We start from the raw sequence: 14,422 nt of genomic DNA, 5'->3' as shown, positions 1-14,422 counted from the left end.
ATTGGTACTCAGGTTGTCATACACTGTACGATGGTGTTCACACATGTATTTATTTATCCTTTTTCTTTGACTGCATTTCACGAGCTAACATTTTAACGTTGTAGCTCAGCGCGGCGCGCCTGCATGATACACAATTTACTCGAATGTTGTCTTTGACTGTGTATATTACCGCAAAACCTGGCGCAATTAGATTCTCTGCGCGACACGAATTGTGTAGTACTACTTTCTGGAAGACACGTGGGCACCAGCGATGCGCCGGGAAGCTTGGACGAGTCAGCTCTGAAGGCAGGTACCTGGCTACAAAGTATATGTCAGGCTAAACCAGGACCTAAATGACTTTCAGCAATAGGGGCGCCCCCTAAACCCAGAAACTCATGGCATGAAAATAGAAAAAAAAATGAAAAAGATCTCCTTTCGAAAAAGAATGGCCTCGTGAACAAGGTCGATCTGCCTTGCCAGTCCCACTGTGACGTCGAGTGCATGGCACGAAATCCCCGCGTTGTATGACTGAGATTTGCTCGGCTATCTATGAAAGCTGCATCGATGGGGAAACTTGTCGAACTAAGGTGAGGTAACGATGGCATTAGGAATTTCGATAACCTGGCTCCCTTAAACAAGAAACTACATTGGACGGCAAAGACCTAGGTCAATGAGCTTGTGGTTTGACGCTGGCCTACTTCGCCTCGGTTTATTTAGGCCAGTCGGGAATGCTGCAGCGGGTTCTAAGGAGTGGCAGAGACCATCGCCGTTCCGGTGGAGGGTGCTAGCGTGTTTTATTCTCGCAGTACATACATGTGAGCCCATCTTCTTGGTTTGCTTCGGCGGTGATAGTTACGCAACTACAAGATAAGTTACCACTTTGTCTGGGCGTCCGATGGAAAGACCTTTCTCAGAAAGGAACCCGGATTACGTGCGATCAGAACTTTATGTGAAGAATTTCTAAGCAAGATCGCGTGAAACCTTTCCCCAGTGGCCTTTTCAATAATCTTTTTGTTATGGCAAAACCATATATTATAACGCTGAATCTCTTACTAATTTAACAACGTGCGCTGATTTTCTTTCTGAACACAATTTTTCAACGCACAGAGTATGATGAATAAGCGTGAGGAAATCGAAAGTGAATTGGTGCACTGATGCTTTCATTTTCACATCATGCTTTTAATTCAAACTCGTTTTTTTTTCCTAACACTGAAGTACTTAGTATTGAAGGCTACAAGAATATATCTGTTTTTCGAAGGGGGAAAGGCGGAGGTGGTATGTCGCTGAATATTAAACAAAGCCTTCATTAAGAATATTTGTGTGATGGTTGGACAGCAGGCAGTGATTATGAAGTAGTTAGTGTGATACACCTTAACATTGCAATAATAATTGCATACGTCGACTCCCTGATTGGAATATGGATGCATTTCTTGAATATATAGAAACTCCTCTTCAACGTCTGACTGCTAACGAATGCTTTATAGTGGCTCCTCGTGACCTAAAACATATATATTTCAAAAAACATCCCCTCTCAATTAAAACTGTTCGAAATAATGGTCTTCTATGGCTGTGAAGATATTACTGTTCCCCCTCGGATACGTCAGACATTAGAAACGCTTATGGATGTTTTGTGCACAAATTTGCTGCCTACAACTGCTTCGACTGGAGTATTTTGGTCTGGCCTAAGTGATCACTTACACTGTAGAAAGTTCCGCCATTATACGGAGGATATCCGTCATTAAACAGAGGAATTGCACCTAAAAATACGGAAAGTATGTCGTGTTTCAAAAGTGCGACAAAAGCTGCGCTCAATACACGGAAATCCTCCCGGTTTTAATGTTAACGTACATTTCACTGTTATAATACAGTGGCGACACTGTTTCGCACGAAGCAGACAGAATTCGGTATTTTTGTTACATTCATATTTTTGCGAGGTAAACTGTTCACGCTATCTGAATGAGCGCTTGTACTAGCAAAGATTCTTCTAACAATATTTTATTGAACACGCAAACTTTACGCATTAAGAAGATAAGTACAAAACGTGAGAGCTAGCCTTGTACGAAAAGCAACAATAACAGATCGTATAAATATGAATACTCATCCTCCATACTAGTCACAATTTGCCGCGTATACAGGCCTTGTAATTCTGACCACATGGGCACATATATGCGTGTGTTTACAGTGTTTTCAAGTTAAGCGCTTTGTAGTTAATAATGCAGCATATATGTTGAAATGAACGAAGAGCAGCGGCCATACGTGCTAATGTAAACCAACTTGCGGCACTCAGATGCTGGTGCACTTGGAATGACATTGGCGCTCCAGGCAAAAATTTATGCGCACTGTGCGTCAGTACCGAAACGCAGGGAGTGGCATAATAACCGTAACTGCGTGTACATTTAGCAACAAATTGTGTCGAAGAGAACTGGCTGCCTATAGCTGCAAGCAAAACCGCTGGATGAAACTTTCTAATGCGTGACGCAAAACCCAAGTGTGAAAGGGCCTTGCTGAACTGTAATATAGTTGGTTCAACTCGATCATTGCCATAATACTTCCAGAATATCTCGTCTCTGTCAATAACGGTCCATTTACTGGCATATAAGAATTATGCATAACCTTCACTGTTTATGTGTGGTCAATTCTTGTGGTAAAATGTAATCGAAACATTTGGCACTTCATCTTCAAACAAAACCGTTCAGCGCGCACGTTCTTGTACGGCAGAATAAAGATCGCAAACATACGTCGACATGTGCGCAAACTAAGGGAAGGTGACTGAAGATAAAGGACCTAGTACCATGCTAGTATTATGCGCACCGTAAAAAAAAGAAAAAGGAAATAAATACCGTCTAGTGCCGAGTTTGAGTAATGATTAGAGCTTTATTTCTTTTTGGCCTAGCCTGCAACACAATTTGTTCCATGTTCTTTATCCCTGGGCAAATGCTATGACATAACTCATTATTTACCCCTTCATGACATGCCCCAGCCACTCCAAATTAGCACTAGACTAAAGCTTATAGAAGCATCACATTACGCAGCGTTGTACTGCATTGGATCACTATGGTTTGCTATCCCCAGTAGCAAACCATTTGGTTAACCTCCCTGCCTTTTTGCTTCTTGCATTCTCTCTCTCTTTGTATAAAACGCACTACCTTGTTGGAGAGAAAGTATTCTCCTCTTTGATTATTCAATTATTTGTAAAGCAATTATTTTGCTGTTCCAGCAACTAGAGCACAAGTGCGAAAATGAAACCCATTATATCTTGTTTTCCGCGCTCGCAGAATGCGTGCCGCATCGTGTGACCGTACTTTGTGAAAAAATTCGGCTTACTTTACAGAAGATATGCTGGTAATTTGTGACCGAACGTTCTTTTGTAAATAAACAACGGTCATTTCCGTTGAACGGCCAGCTCTAACAGAGAGACCGTAATAGAAGATGCGAGTGCTTTTGTATTTAGAAAATGGAACCCACTCCATGCTGAATCTGCACTATATCTGTTAAAGTACAGGTGCTTCCCGTATTTCGTCTTGCAGAGGATATCCATTGTTTGGAGAATGTACCATCAGGTACAAAATTACCCAGGAAGCGCAATTGTTGACCGAATTTCAATGGTTAGCTATATTCTGGGATCAGCTGTGCTAACATCTGTGTTCGGAATGTGCCTACGTGACCCACTGTTTGCAGTGGTCTTGAACACAAAGATGCAGTTTGGTCGCCGCTCGCACTTCCATGGTATTTTTGTCCACGTTAGTACATCTCCTTTAATACATATGTTAGACGGCAGCTCATAGCTGAAGCGGGCAGGTCAACATTGAGGAAATTGTTTTGCCAATATACTGACATGGCGGCAGAGATAAAACACTTTTCACTTTCTGATATGAATGCATTGCATAGCATATTTGCAAAAAGGTGCCAAATTTCTTTCCTCAAGTTTTTAAATCTCGGAAGTTATTTTCTTTAATGACTCGTCTTGCACTTTTTCCTGGTGAAAGTTGTTCTTGACCCCAAACGCTTTGCAATGCTAAACTTCCTGCTGTTAGGAGAAACAAATAGTATTAGTGAACTTGCATCCTAAAGAAAGCGGCAGAATAAGGATACTCACGGAACAGATCAAAGCTGTAACTTCTGTGTTAGAAAAACATATACGTAGACCAACATTGTTGGAACAAGGGATGTTGCTGTAGCCGACGTTTCGACATAGGTGCTTATTATCAGGGTAGTAAATGTATTCCTTGGCAGTGTGTTTTTTTCTGCATAGCTCACTGGCCCCTAGCCTCATTGGGGAAGAAGATGCTGGAGCATATAACAGGTGAAGTGAAGCCAAAGTGTAAAAATAAAGGCAGGAAGGGCGTGCTTAACGGTGGTGATTGTGATGGAGCAGGTATGACCACTGCTGTCAGTTCGTGCAAAGAATAGGGGTGACCAAAACAGAAAACGACGTACACATGCAAGCAGTCATTAATCCAATAGACTTAGTCTTCCCAGAAGTCAAAATAGGTATTAAGATGAACAGTTTGCACATTAGTTAAAAGGCAACGAAGAATTAAGGAAAATAAGTTTTGTATCAATATACATTTGGTTAACATCAGTGTAAATGGCAAATGAAGGCGCATTATGAATACACATTTTTTTGATAGCTGACGTGGAAGAAATGTATTGACTAAACATTAAAAAATAAGTACATTGAAATGAAACTGGGTATGCATGAAACCAGGTGCAAGTTTGCCACAAGTTGAGCGCTGTTCATATTCATAGTGCTCTTGACGGCTTCAAGTTTCTGTCTTCCTGTGGAACCTTTGTCTCCCTTGACCAAGTAAATGGGTCATTTTTTCAAAAAGCCTATGTTCCAATGCTGTTTAAAGCTTCAGCATTATTATAATGAAAGAAATTATTCTGGGCAGTTCTCCTGGGTAGGCCTTCATTCACCAGTATTTTCCCCAGGTGTAAGCTCAATAATAAATTGTCTAAATGGAGCTTAGCTCATGGCCAACCTTTAGCTGGTCTGTTTTTCAACACACATGCCTACACAATATATAAGTTGCCAGGAGCGCTAGCCACTACATTTACTTGTTGCCCTCAACCAAATTGAAGCTTGGTAACAGTGAGTGAAAGAAAGAAATAGCATTCCACAATACTGATTCAAGTTATCAAGAAAAGTTGCTGAAATTATTGTACACCTCCTACCCCACCATACACACAATTATACACCACACTGGATCTCATGGTGTCAACTATGCTATTTTAACACTAGACGTCAAGTGAATGGAATTAGAGTATAATGGGGCACAAATTTTTTTTTACAACATCAAATGTGCTTTACATTAATGCTACATTCCAACTAACAAAGTAGCAGCCAGTTTGACAGATAGTGACCAATGCATACGAAAGCTCATGACATTCTGTGCAGCAGAAGGTCGCCGGTGAGGTGTTTTGCGCACAAGTGCACTCTTTCACACAAAATGACATCCTGCAGCCCAACCTTGAGCAAACATTACAGTTTGAAAAACACCACAGTGGAAGGCAAAGAGTGCTAAATTTGTTGAAAATTACTAAAAATTATTCGAATATTCATTATGGCTAATGGAACTTAACCCTCACAAATTCAAAACCTTATCTTTCAATCGCCGCCGCTTTCCAGTTGTTTTTTATATGCGATTAGCAGCGTTCCTGTCGAAGTAGTTCAATCGTTTAAGTATCTGGGAGTCACTTTCTGCCATGACCTTTCTTGGGCTTTGCACGTCACTAACGTCATATCATCCGCAAATAAAACACTTGGATTTTTGCGACGTCATCTACATAACGCAACTAAGAACGTAAAACTGTTAGCTTATAAAACTCTCGTGCGAACAAAATTGGAATGTGCTTCACCAATTTGGAACCCGCTGCAAGCTTATATTCAAGACGCCCTTGAGTAACTTCAGAACCGTGCCACTAGATTCATTCATCGTTCGTATTCTTATGATGTGGGTGTGTCGTCACTAAAATTAGAATCTAGTTTACCCCTTCTCTCATGTCGCCGTCGTATCGCCAGTCTTTCTTTATTCTATAAACTTTTTCATAGCTCGACGGGTATCCCGCCATACATTGTTCCAACGCGCATATCTAGTCGCACTGGTCATCCTCTTCAAGTCGCGCGCCCACGAGCACGCACTGTTACCTTTGCTACGTCATTTTTTCCTCGTACAGCTGCTGACTGGAATGGCCTTCCAGGCGACACCGCTGCCATCCCTTGTCTACCACCTTCATAGAAAGCGTCACCAATCACCTGACCCCATAGATTAACGCATGGTTTCTGCTTATTTCTGTGTAACCCACCCCTTATGTAATACCCCGTTACGGGGTCTTTAAGGAATAAAAATGAAATGAAATGAAATGCTTACTATTCGCTAAGGATTTGCAGACTGTTCTGTACGGGTGCTGGTAACAGGCCCCCTGCTTTTACATTCGTAGCAACAATGATCTGTGGCACAGACAAGGATATATGCTTATGAAGATTAAAGGGACACTAAAATGAAAAATGATTTCTTCTCCATCAGTAAATTGCCGTTCTACAACACCAAAAACACCACTCTTACAATAATAAGACGATTGGTAAGCCACAAAAAGCGCAAGAACGAAATACGGGTGGCGACGCCTCCTTAAGTTCCCGCCCCAGGGAGCTGTGGCGTCTCGGATTTGGTGGCATCTTCTAGGGCCTACTAATTATATATAGCGGCACAGATGGACTACATTGTCTTCTAAAGGAACCATATATTAAACATGGCAAGTTTCGGGAACCTTTATTCAGCCAACGCGGCCCAAATGCGAAGACTTACTTTGGAATCTCTGACGTCACGCTGACGTACCGGCGCTGGGGTTTCGGCACTAAATTCAAATACTGATACTTGGACCTTCATTTTCTCATCTAATAATCAAACAATCTTTTTTGAGATGACTGCCTGCAGGGTTCTAAAACAATGCTACATTAGTCTAAACTGATTTATTATTTTGATTTAGTGTCCCTTTAAGCATGAGTATGCCTTACAAATTACACCCCGCTTCAAATTCCAATCTAGTAGAGGAAGAGGAGGAAAAAAACTTTATTTTCTGTGGGAGGATGCATACTGCTGAGTAGAAAAAACAAGTGTACCCTAACCATTGCTATTGCCGATGCCTGTGCACTAGCAGATACATTCCACATGGCAGTTACAATTGTTTTTTTTCGCAAGCACTGCAAGCTGCTGCCAGTTTACCAGTACACAGTTCTAATACATTTAGGGGAAGTTAAAGCTCTCCAATAAATCGATATCGTATGACACAATATGAATGCAATATTCTGCAAATAAGAGAACCGCGATGTGCCATCCCATACAATGAAACACTTTTGAAGAACCTGAATTACTACCTGGGCCGTGACGACGCAAAGAGTGTGTTCTGTGTGAAGTAGTGCACCTGCATAGTGAAAAGCTGTGGAGAATACATTAGTATCAGTTGTAAATGTTATTAATTTAATTGCACACAGTAAAAACCTCCATGCAGTTTTACCAAACGCAAACCCCCGTCCTTTTCGTTGTTTATAGGTGATGACATGTAGGGTCATACTATGTACACTAGGGGCTTTATTCCCAAACAATCAAAGCGAATAGCACCACCTTACGTGTTATGTGCCTTATGTCTCAGATTTGCTGTCAAACATTGTTAGTGTCAGATGCTCGAATCAGCAGAGAAACAGAATTCTTGAGCAAATTTAAGTTTTAAGTACGGTGACCTCTGTTCTTTCACTACTGTTTAAACATCATCAGGTATTAAAGTAAAAAAATGAGGAATAAAGTCAACATCTATAATTCTCGTCCCAACCCTCATGGGGAGCTCACGAATTCTATGAACATATATGCCATGGTGAAGTTTGCCGACGGAGTGGCCAGGAGGGTTCTATGGCTCGTGCTGTGCTGAGTGCCGGGCAAATCATATGTTTAGAACGTCGTGCATGCATGCGAAAAGAAATTCGTGTTTTAGCGATAAACTTACATATTATGGCGCCCAATAAGGGCTCCACGATTTTCCAAGCACGCCACTTATCAATATCTTTACACCTCTGAGTACCCCAGACGCCACACACCAAGCTCCTCTTTTCAAAGACTTCATTTGCCCCGTTTTCCTCGACAACGGAATTGAATGCTTTTCTATGGGCCAATCAGAATCATCGCACAGCCCACAAAATTCAGACGATGGTGTTGCAACACCCTGTCAGGCTTCCTTTGTGATGTACAACTGTCGAACGATCTTCAATGAAATCAAGGTGTAAATATATGAAGCAAGCGTTAATGCTGTTTTCACGGAAGTCGTTGGTGCTGGATCTTTGCAGCACTGAGTGGGTTCTTCGTAACTGTCAGCGTGTGGCGAATCCAACAGTCTCGTCTTGACAGTCGCTACCACTTCCGAAGGATGCGGCGGTTGTGCTCATGTCGAAGGTTGGTTCTTCAACTCCCGTCAGCCGTCGCCGCTGGGCTCTGTTGTCATCCAGGTGGTCACTTGTGAAGTGTTCTGTTCGCGGGAAGCACACGAAGAGTGTTCTTGCCGTTTATAGACGCAACACAGCAGATGACCTAGTGCTGTTTTGTGTCTCAGAACTAATTCCGCTAGTCAGCTCTGGGGCGTTGAAAAGACGAGACAGCGACACCCAGGCGCGGTTAATTATGGTCAAGTGACGCTGGTTTCCTCGCCAGCTCTTTGACCTCGAAATAACCATGAGGAGTGGATGACATTGTATAGCATCACACTCTCTGGTGAAGCACCTTGTGACCAGTAGGAAAGCCAGGAGAAACAGTGCGGCGCTAAATCATGTACAAGGCAGGCGCGATCACGCATGGTAAACAAGTACGGCATGTAGACAATGTCAAGACAAATCTAGAGTGATGACGGCATGACAGCGACGGCGTAAGGAACGCAGGACGGCGAATACAGGACCACGATGCTTGAATGATGACGGTGAGCCTAGAGCTTAGGGATCACCACACCATAATTACAGCATTGGAACGAACACGACCGTATAACGATGACTCTATGACGACTGCACAGTGACAACGGAACGACCACGTTGGCTCGATGTTGGTTCGTCATGACGACGATTGGCAATGCACTGACGATGACAGTGAGAACGGCGGAATGATGATAATGGCAGGACAGCAAACGAATTATCACGACAGCATGAAGGTGATTACGTACATGATGTGTTGCCTCATGTAGCCTTGGTTTGAACTACATCTCGAGCTTGTTTGCAATATATCCTGTAGCTTCCTATCTCGAAAGACCACAAGCACTCAAAAACTCGGAAGGCGAAGATTGCTTTCATTTTGTAGCTCTTAAGTGCTTGCCTAGAAAAACGATTCCTCCATTGAAGTGTTTTAAATTAAGCTCCTGAAGAAACATTCATGCCAAAGGCACATTAAAAAGAACATTCTTGCGCACGTATTACACAAGAAAACACTTCCTCTAACCGGATTCCGACTTGTGATTGACTTTTCCCGCATACATGTAGATTACGTTTACAAAATCTCAAGGTGGCTTTCATAAGCGGTGAGGCAATGGTGATGGCCAATATGACATTGACTGAAGTAACGTCCCCACTGTGAAAGCTGAGCTCGGTATCTAAGCACACTGATAAGATCGCTCCCCGTAGGCCGTTTTCAATGGGTAAGCATGAGCTGAGAAGATTTCTGGCGCCCACCTCCCTCACGTGTACATTGTTGCAGGTTACGTAATAAAAATAGTAACGTTTGAAATAAAGGAAACATATATATATATATATATATATATATATATATATATATATATATATATATATATATATATATATATATATACTAAGGCCTTTGATAACGTTCCTCACGATAATGTAATTATTACATTTCGAATCATGAGTAATGTGAAAGTTTGTTTTAGATTTAAACACTCCTAAATAACCGCCAACAATACATAGACATGGTTGGTCGGCACTCGGATTGCCTTCCAGTCATGTCTGGTGTACCACACAGCAGTGTGCTTTTTCTCCAGCAATATATTGATATTGATTTTGTTCAACACCTTCTTTTCTGAAACTTATATTAGTTATCTACGACACATTAGGAGGATGCTACTATAAACATAGGCATGGGTTTCTCGCTTAGACGCTTTGAAGTTCAGAATTTGATTTTTCTCAGATGCTCGATTAAAGCAGCCACTGCACTTTTTGCGCAATCTATTTTGTAAGTCAGTAAACCTGGAGGCAAGCAAACAATAGTATGCGCTCGAATATAAGCGAACACTTGAGTGCTGCCCTTCGTGAAAATTACGCAGCTATATGGGTGAGTAAATAATTTCGAGAAGGCCAACAAACACATAGCTTGTGTGGTGTTTTTTTTCTCATATTTACTATATAAAACTATGTGAAATATTTAAAAGCAAAGGTGACATGTGACCCAAACTATTGCAAGTGCTCATAAACGGTGAGGAAATTACTTATAGGGAGGCACTTTGAAGTATGTTATCAAATATATGTTAAATTCGAGCGCTAAAGCCTGCATGCGACATGCATAGTCGCGTTCAAACTGCTTTATCAGTCGGTAAATTCTGTCAAAGATTAATTCTGTCTGATTAATTCTAAGGTAAATTCTGTCTAAGACAGCCAAAGTCATCTTAGTTTTTTTGCTTGTTATCTCATGTGCAACAGTCGTCTTTCGTGATAAGCGCGGATTTGCGCCGGAATGCCTGCGTTAGCTCTGACAACCACGAGTGATACAACATAAACAGCGGCAATAATTCAACTGCACAGTGGTGAATGGTTACATGAACGCCAATTAGCACATTTAGTGATAAACGCAAACCACGACTGACGCGAACTATAACCCTCTTTTTCGCGGTGGCTCAACGGCTGACCAGAGAAGAGCGGCCAGCAGCCGCTATAATGGGACGCGCAATGTACTATAGAGCTATTTGTAATATGGCACATCGCCCAATGAGGAATGTCAGCCAAGTCGTAAAAGCATACCGTAACGAAGGTCCCATCGAAGACGCTCCACGTGGTAATCCTGAAACGGTCGCGTCACATGAGGAAGGTGTGCTGATTGTGTCCGCATCGGTAGAAGATCCCTTTCTAACAGATAAGGAGAACAGGGCTGGGCTTGGCTTGACAAATGTCAGCCTGCAAACGAAGAGGCGGAGGCTCCACGAAGCTGGCATTCACAGCAGGGTTGGTTTCGAAAACGTTGCAGGAAAAATCTCACAGAAGGGCTCGCCTTGAGTTTGCCCCCGCATGCGAGCCGTGAAGTCCCGTCACTTGGCCCACTGCTGTCTTCTCCGATGAAGCGTCATTTCGCACCCGGTGGAGCGTTCAGCGAAGAATCTGGCGGCCAGGAAGGTGTCGGTAAGTTGGGAAAAATTGCATGAGGTGCTGCTATCTTGATGAAGTCGGTTTTCTTGCTTCATTTGTACAAGGTCCAAATATGAAAATGGCTTTCTATTTACCAGTACAATATAAGTTTAAGTTTATATCTTCCTTGCTCAAACTGTGGTGCGTTGCCATTTGCCTTGTCCCATGAACTCCCTATTATTTTCTCTTTATCTTTAGCGTGATAGTTATTTTCTTTCGGCACCCTTACCAGCATACCAACGTGCAGCTCTCGTAATTTGTTTTCAAAATTGCATCCGGCTTATTCACATGGCATAATCTGCAATCTGTATGTGAAATAGTGTGACTTGATTCCTTAGAATATGGCAAGATAACCACTTCGCGGTACACTGCAAAAGCTTTAAAGGCGTTTGCCTCGGACTACTGCTAACACGCAAGCTACACGGAAAGCCCGTGAAGTGTAGTCGATAGTGCCACGTTGAGTTCGTTGATTAGTGTGACCACAACAGCTTCATTTACTCCGTTCGCTACCGACATGGTTAAATTATTTTGTGCATTCGCCTTTAAGTTTTTTATACGGGATTTTAGCATTTGTGGTGCAGGTACATGTACAATATTCGTTCCAGTTTTCGCACATCAGATATTTGCAGGTGTGGGGTGGCATCAGATAAGTCCAGGTGTGGAGTGCCATCAGGTATGCAGGCCTCAGACCAATTCACCGTTTAACACGTGGAATGATGTTCGATGACTACATGGACATGTTGCAATATACCTTGATGATTGAAGGACGACGTCCTGGTGGTTTTATTTTGGATTTAGCAAGATGAGGCGTCGGTGCACTAAGACAGGTGCGTCAAAGAATTGCTGGACAGCTTTTGCAGCTCAACGTTTGAGTGGACGGCACAAAGCCCTGACTTAAACATGACAGACAATGTTCGCGACCTGATAAAGGAAAATTTTAGCAGAAGGGTGGGTTTAACTACAGCCACAGCTGACGAGCTCTGGGCATCTATTCAAGAGTAGTGGGAGCGCATTCGACTGCTGCCCATCAATTCGCTGTGCAATTCCCTCCCTCGAAGAATTACGACTGTGAACGAACCGCAAGGTTCTTTATTGAGTTCATGCATTTCAGTGGTGCACTTATATATTCTGTCTGTAGTTTCGCTGGATCAGATTTACTGAACGTGTTACTTCATTTTTATGTTCTTATTTTATTGAGAGGCTTAATAAATCCTGTGTGTCATCCCCACTTAAAACATGGCCTCATATATGTCTGCCGAGCTACTCACTTTCATTTGTTGAAATAACCGCAGAACAAATGTTTAAGACAGCAAATTGATGCTCGCTTGGAATGATGCTGCGTTAGCACAAATCTTAACCGAAGGGCAAACGTCGGTTTCCACATTCAGTGGCTCTGAAATAGCCATAAGCTTTCAAACATGATGTAACTTACTCCAATAAGATCGTTGAAACCATTGAAATAATTTTGGAAAGTGCAGAACGATATAAAATTATGTCTAATGCTTAGCTCCTCACGGCACCACAGCACATCTCCTTGTTTAGCCAAATTCCGTATTTTAGAGCATCGGAAGAGAATAAATTGGACGTATACAATAAATAACCAATGTTTAATGGTTAGACAGCTTAGTACCCCAAAATTATATTCCCAACTTAGTAGTGTAATTTCGAGCTCCGTAAGATGCACTATAATTCGCTTTATAAGTTTCCACAGATGCTACAACTTCTAAAAAGAAACTACATTTTTATTCATAACCTCTGCTTCCTGCAGTTATGGATTTTCGCTGCATTTTAATTCAATGACCCGTGTCAAAGTCGGTATGGTAAAGGCCAGACAAACAATTTCAGCCTTTTCCTGTGCGTTCCCTAACGTTAAGCTTCCTTTTGCTGTTTATGGAGTTTCATCGTTCATTTTATCTGCTGCTTAAAGTGTTTCATCAAATTGCTATGCTCTTTACGTATGGTATCGTATGGTATGAAAAAAAAATTTATCTCCCGAAACACTGCCAATCTATCGGCTTCAATCAGATACGAATGCATTAGAGGAACCGTGTTTCGTTTTCGCTCTCTTATCAGTAGCCGCGGACCCTCCACGCGCCGAAGCAGGCAGAATCTACGGGATGGTAACGCAAATAGCCGCAAACTGCAATGCCGCATGCAGATTTGTGACGCCCGTATCCAACATATCTCGAGCCCAGCAGCTACTGAGAGGCAGCGCTCGGGCAGCCGTCAGACACGCGCTCGACTGCTCCTGACATGTCTGATTCTGACTGTATCTTCATCGCCAGGAGTGCTGCTGTAGTGCGCACTGAATGCTTTGAAAAATCCAGATTTTTTCCACTGTGGACCAGCGTGGAAAGCTGCGCATATCTCGGAACACGGACTGCGAAGCACCACAAACATGTACTGGCGCCCGTCGAAGTTATAATAGTGTCGATGAAGCAGGCTGTCGCGAATGGTGAAATAGTGACCTTGTGAGCACAGCGGCGAGGTCAACAGTGCTTTCATCTGTGTGCACCTTGTTAGGGCCTGTCGGGTCGTAATCACAAAACTATGGCAGAGCCATTACCACATGACGGAACTTTGTGAATGCCTCGTTGCACTCGGACGACCACGATGTGAGGAGTCCGCTGCTTATAAGTACCTTTGTCAGGGACAATATGAGGTCGGCGAAATTGCGAATGAAGAGTCTGAAATAAGAGTAAAGATCAATTAAAACTGTGCGATTTGTTGATGGACGTTAGCATAGGTATTTTGGCGACAGCCCGAAGTTTGGCTGGATCGGGAAGTATTCCATCCTTGGATTCCATCTTGCTGAACTGCCAATCGGCACTTCTTTAGGTTTATTTGTAGGTAAGCGTTTAATGAACACGTGAAAATACACCCGAGCCGTTTACTGTGCGTGGTGAAGTCAGGCGCAAAAACGACAAAGTCGTCAAGATAGCACAATCACATGAGCAACAATAAGCCGCGCAGAGCTGTGTCCATCAAGCGCTCGAATGTTGCTGGCGCATTTCAAAGTCTAAAAGGGATTACCTCAAATTTGTATCAACCACCGGGGGTGAC

This window comes from Dermacentor variabilis, chromosome 8 (genome assembly GCF_050947875.1).
Source record: "Dermacentor variabilis isolate Ectoservices chromosome 8, ASM5094787v1, whole genome shotgun sequence".
NCBI classification, from domain to species: Eukaryota; Metazoa; Arthropoda; class Arachnida; order Ixodida; family Ixodidae; genus Dermacentor; species Dermacentor variabilis.
This window is presented reverse-complemented; position numbering follows the sequence as displayed.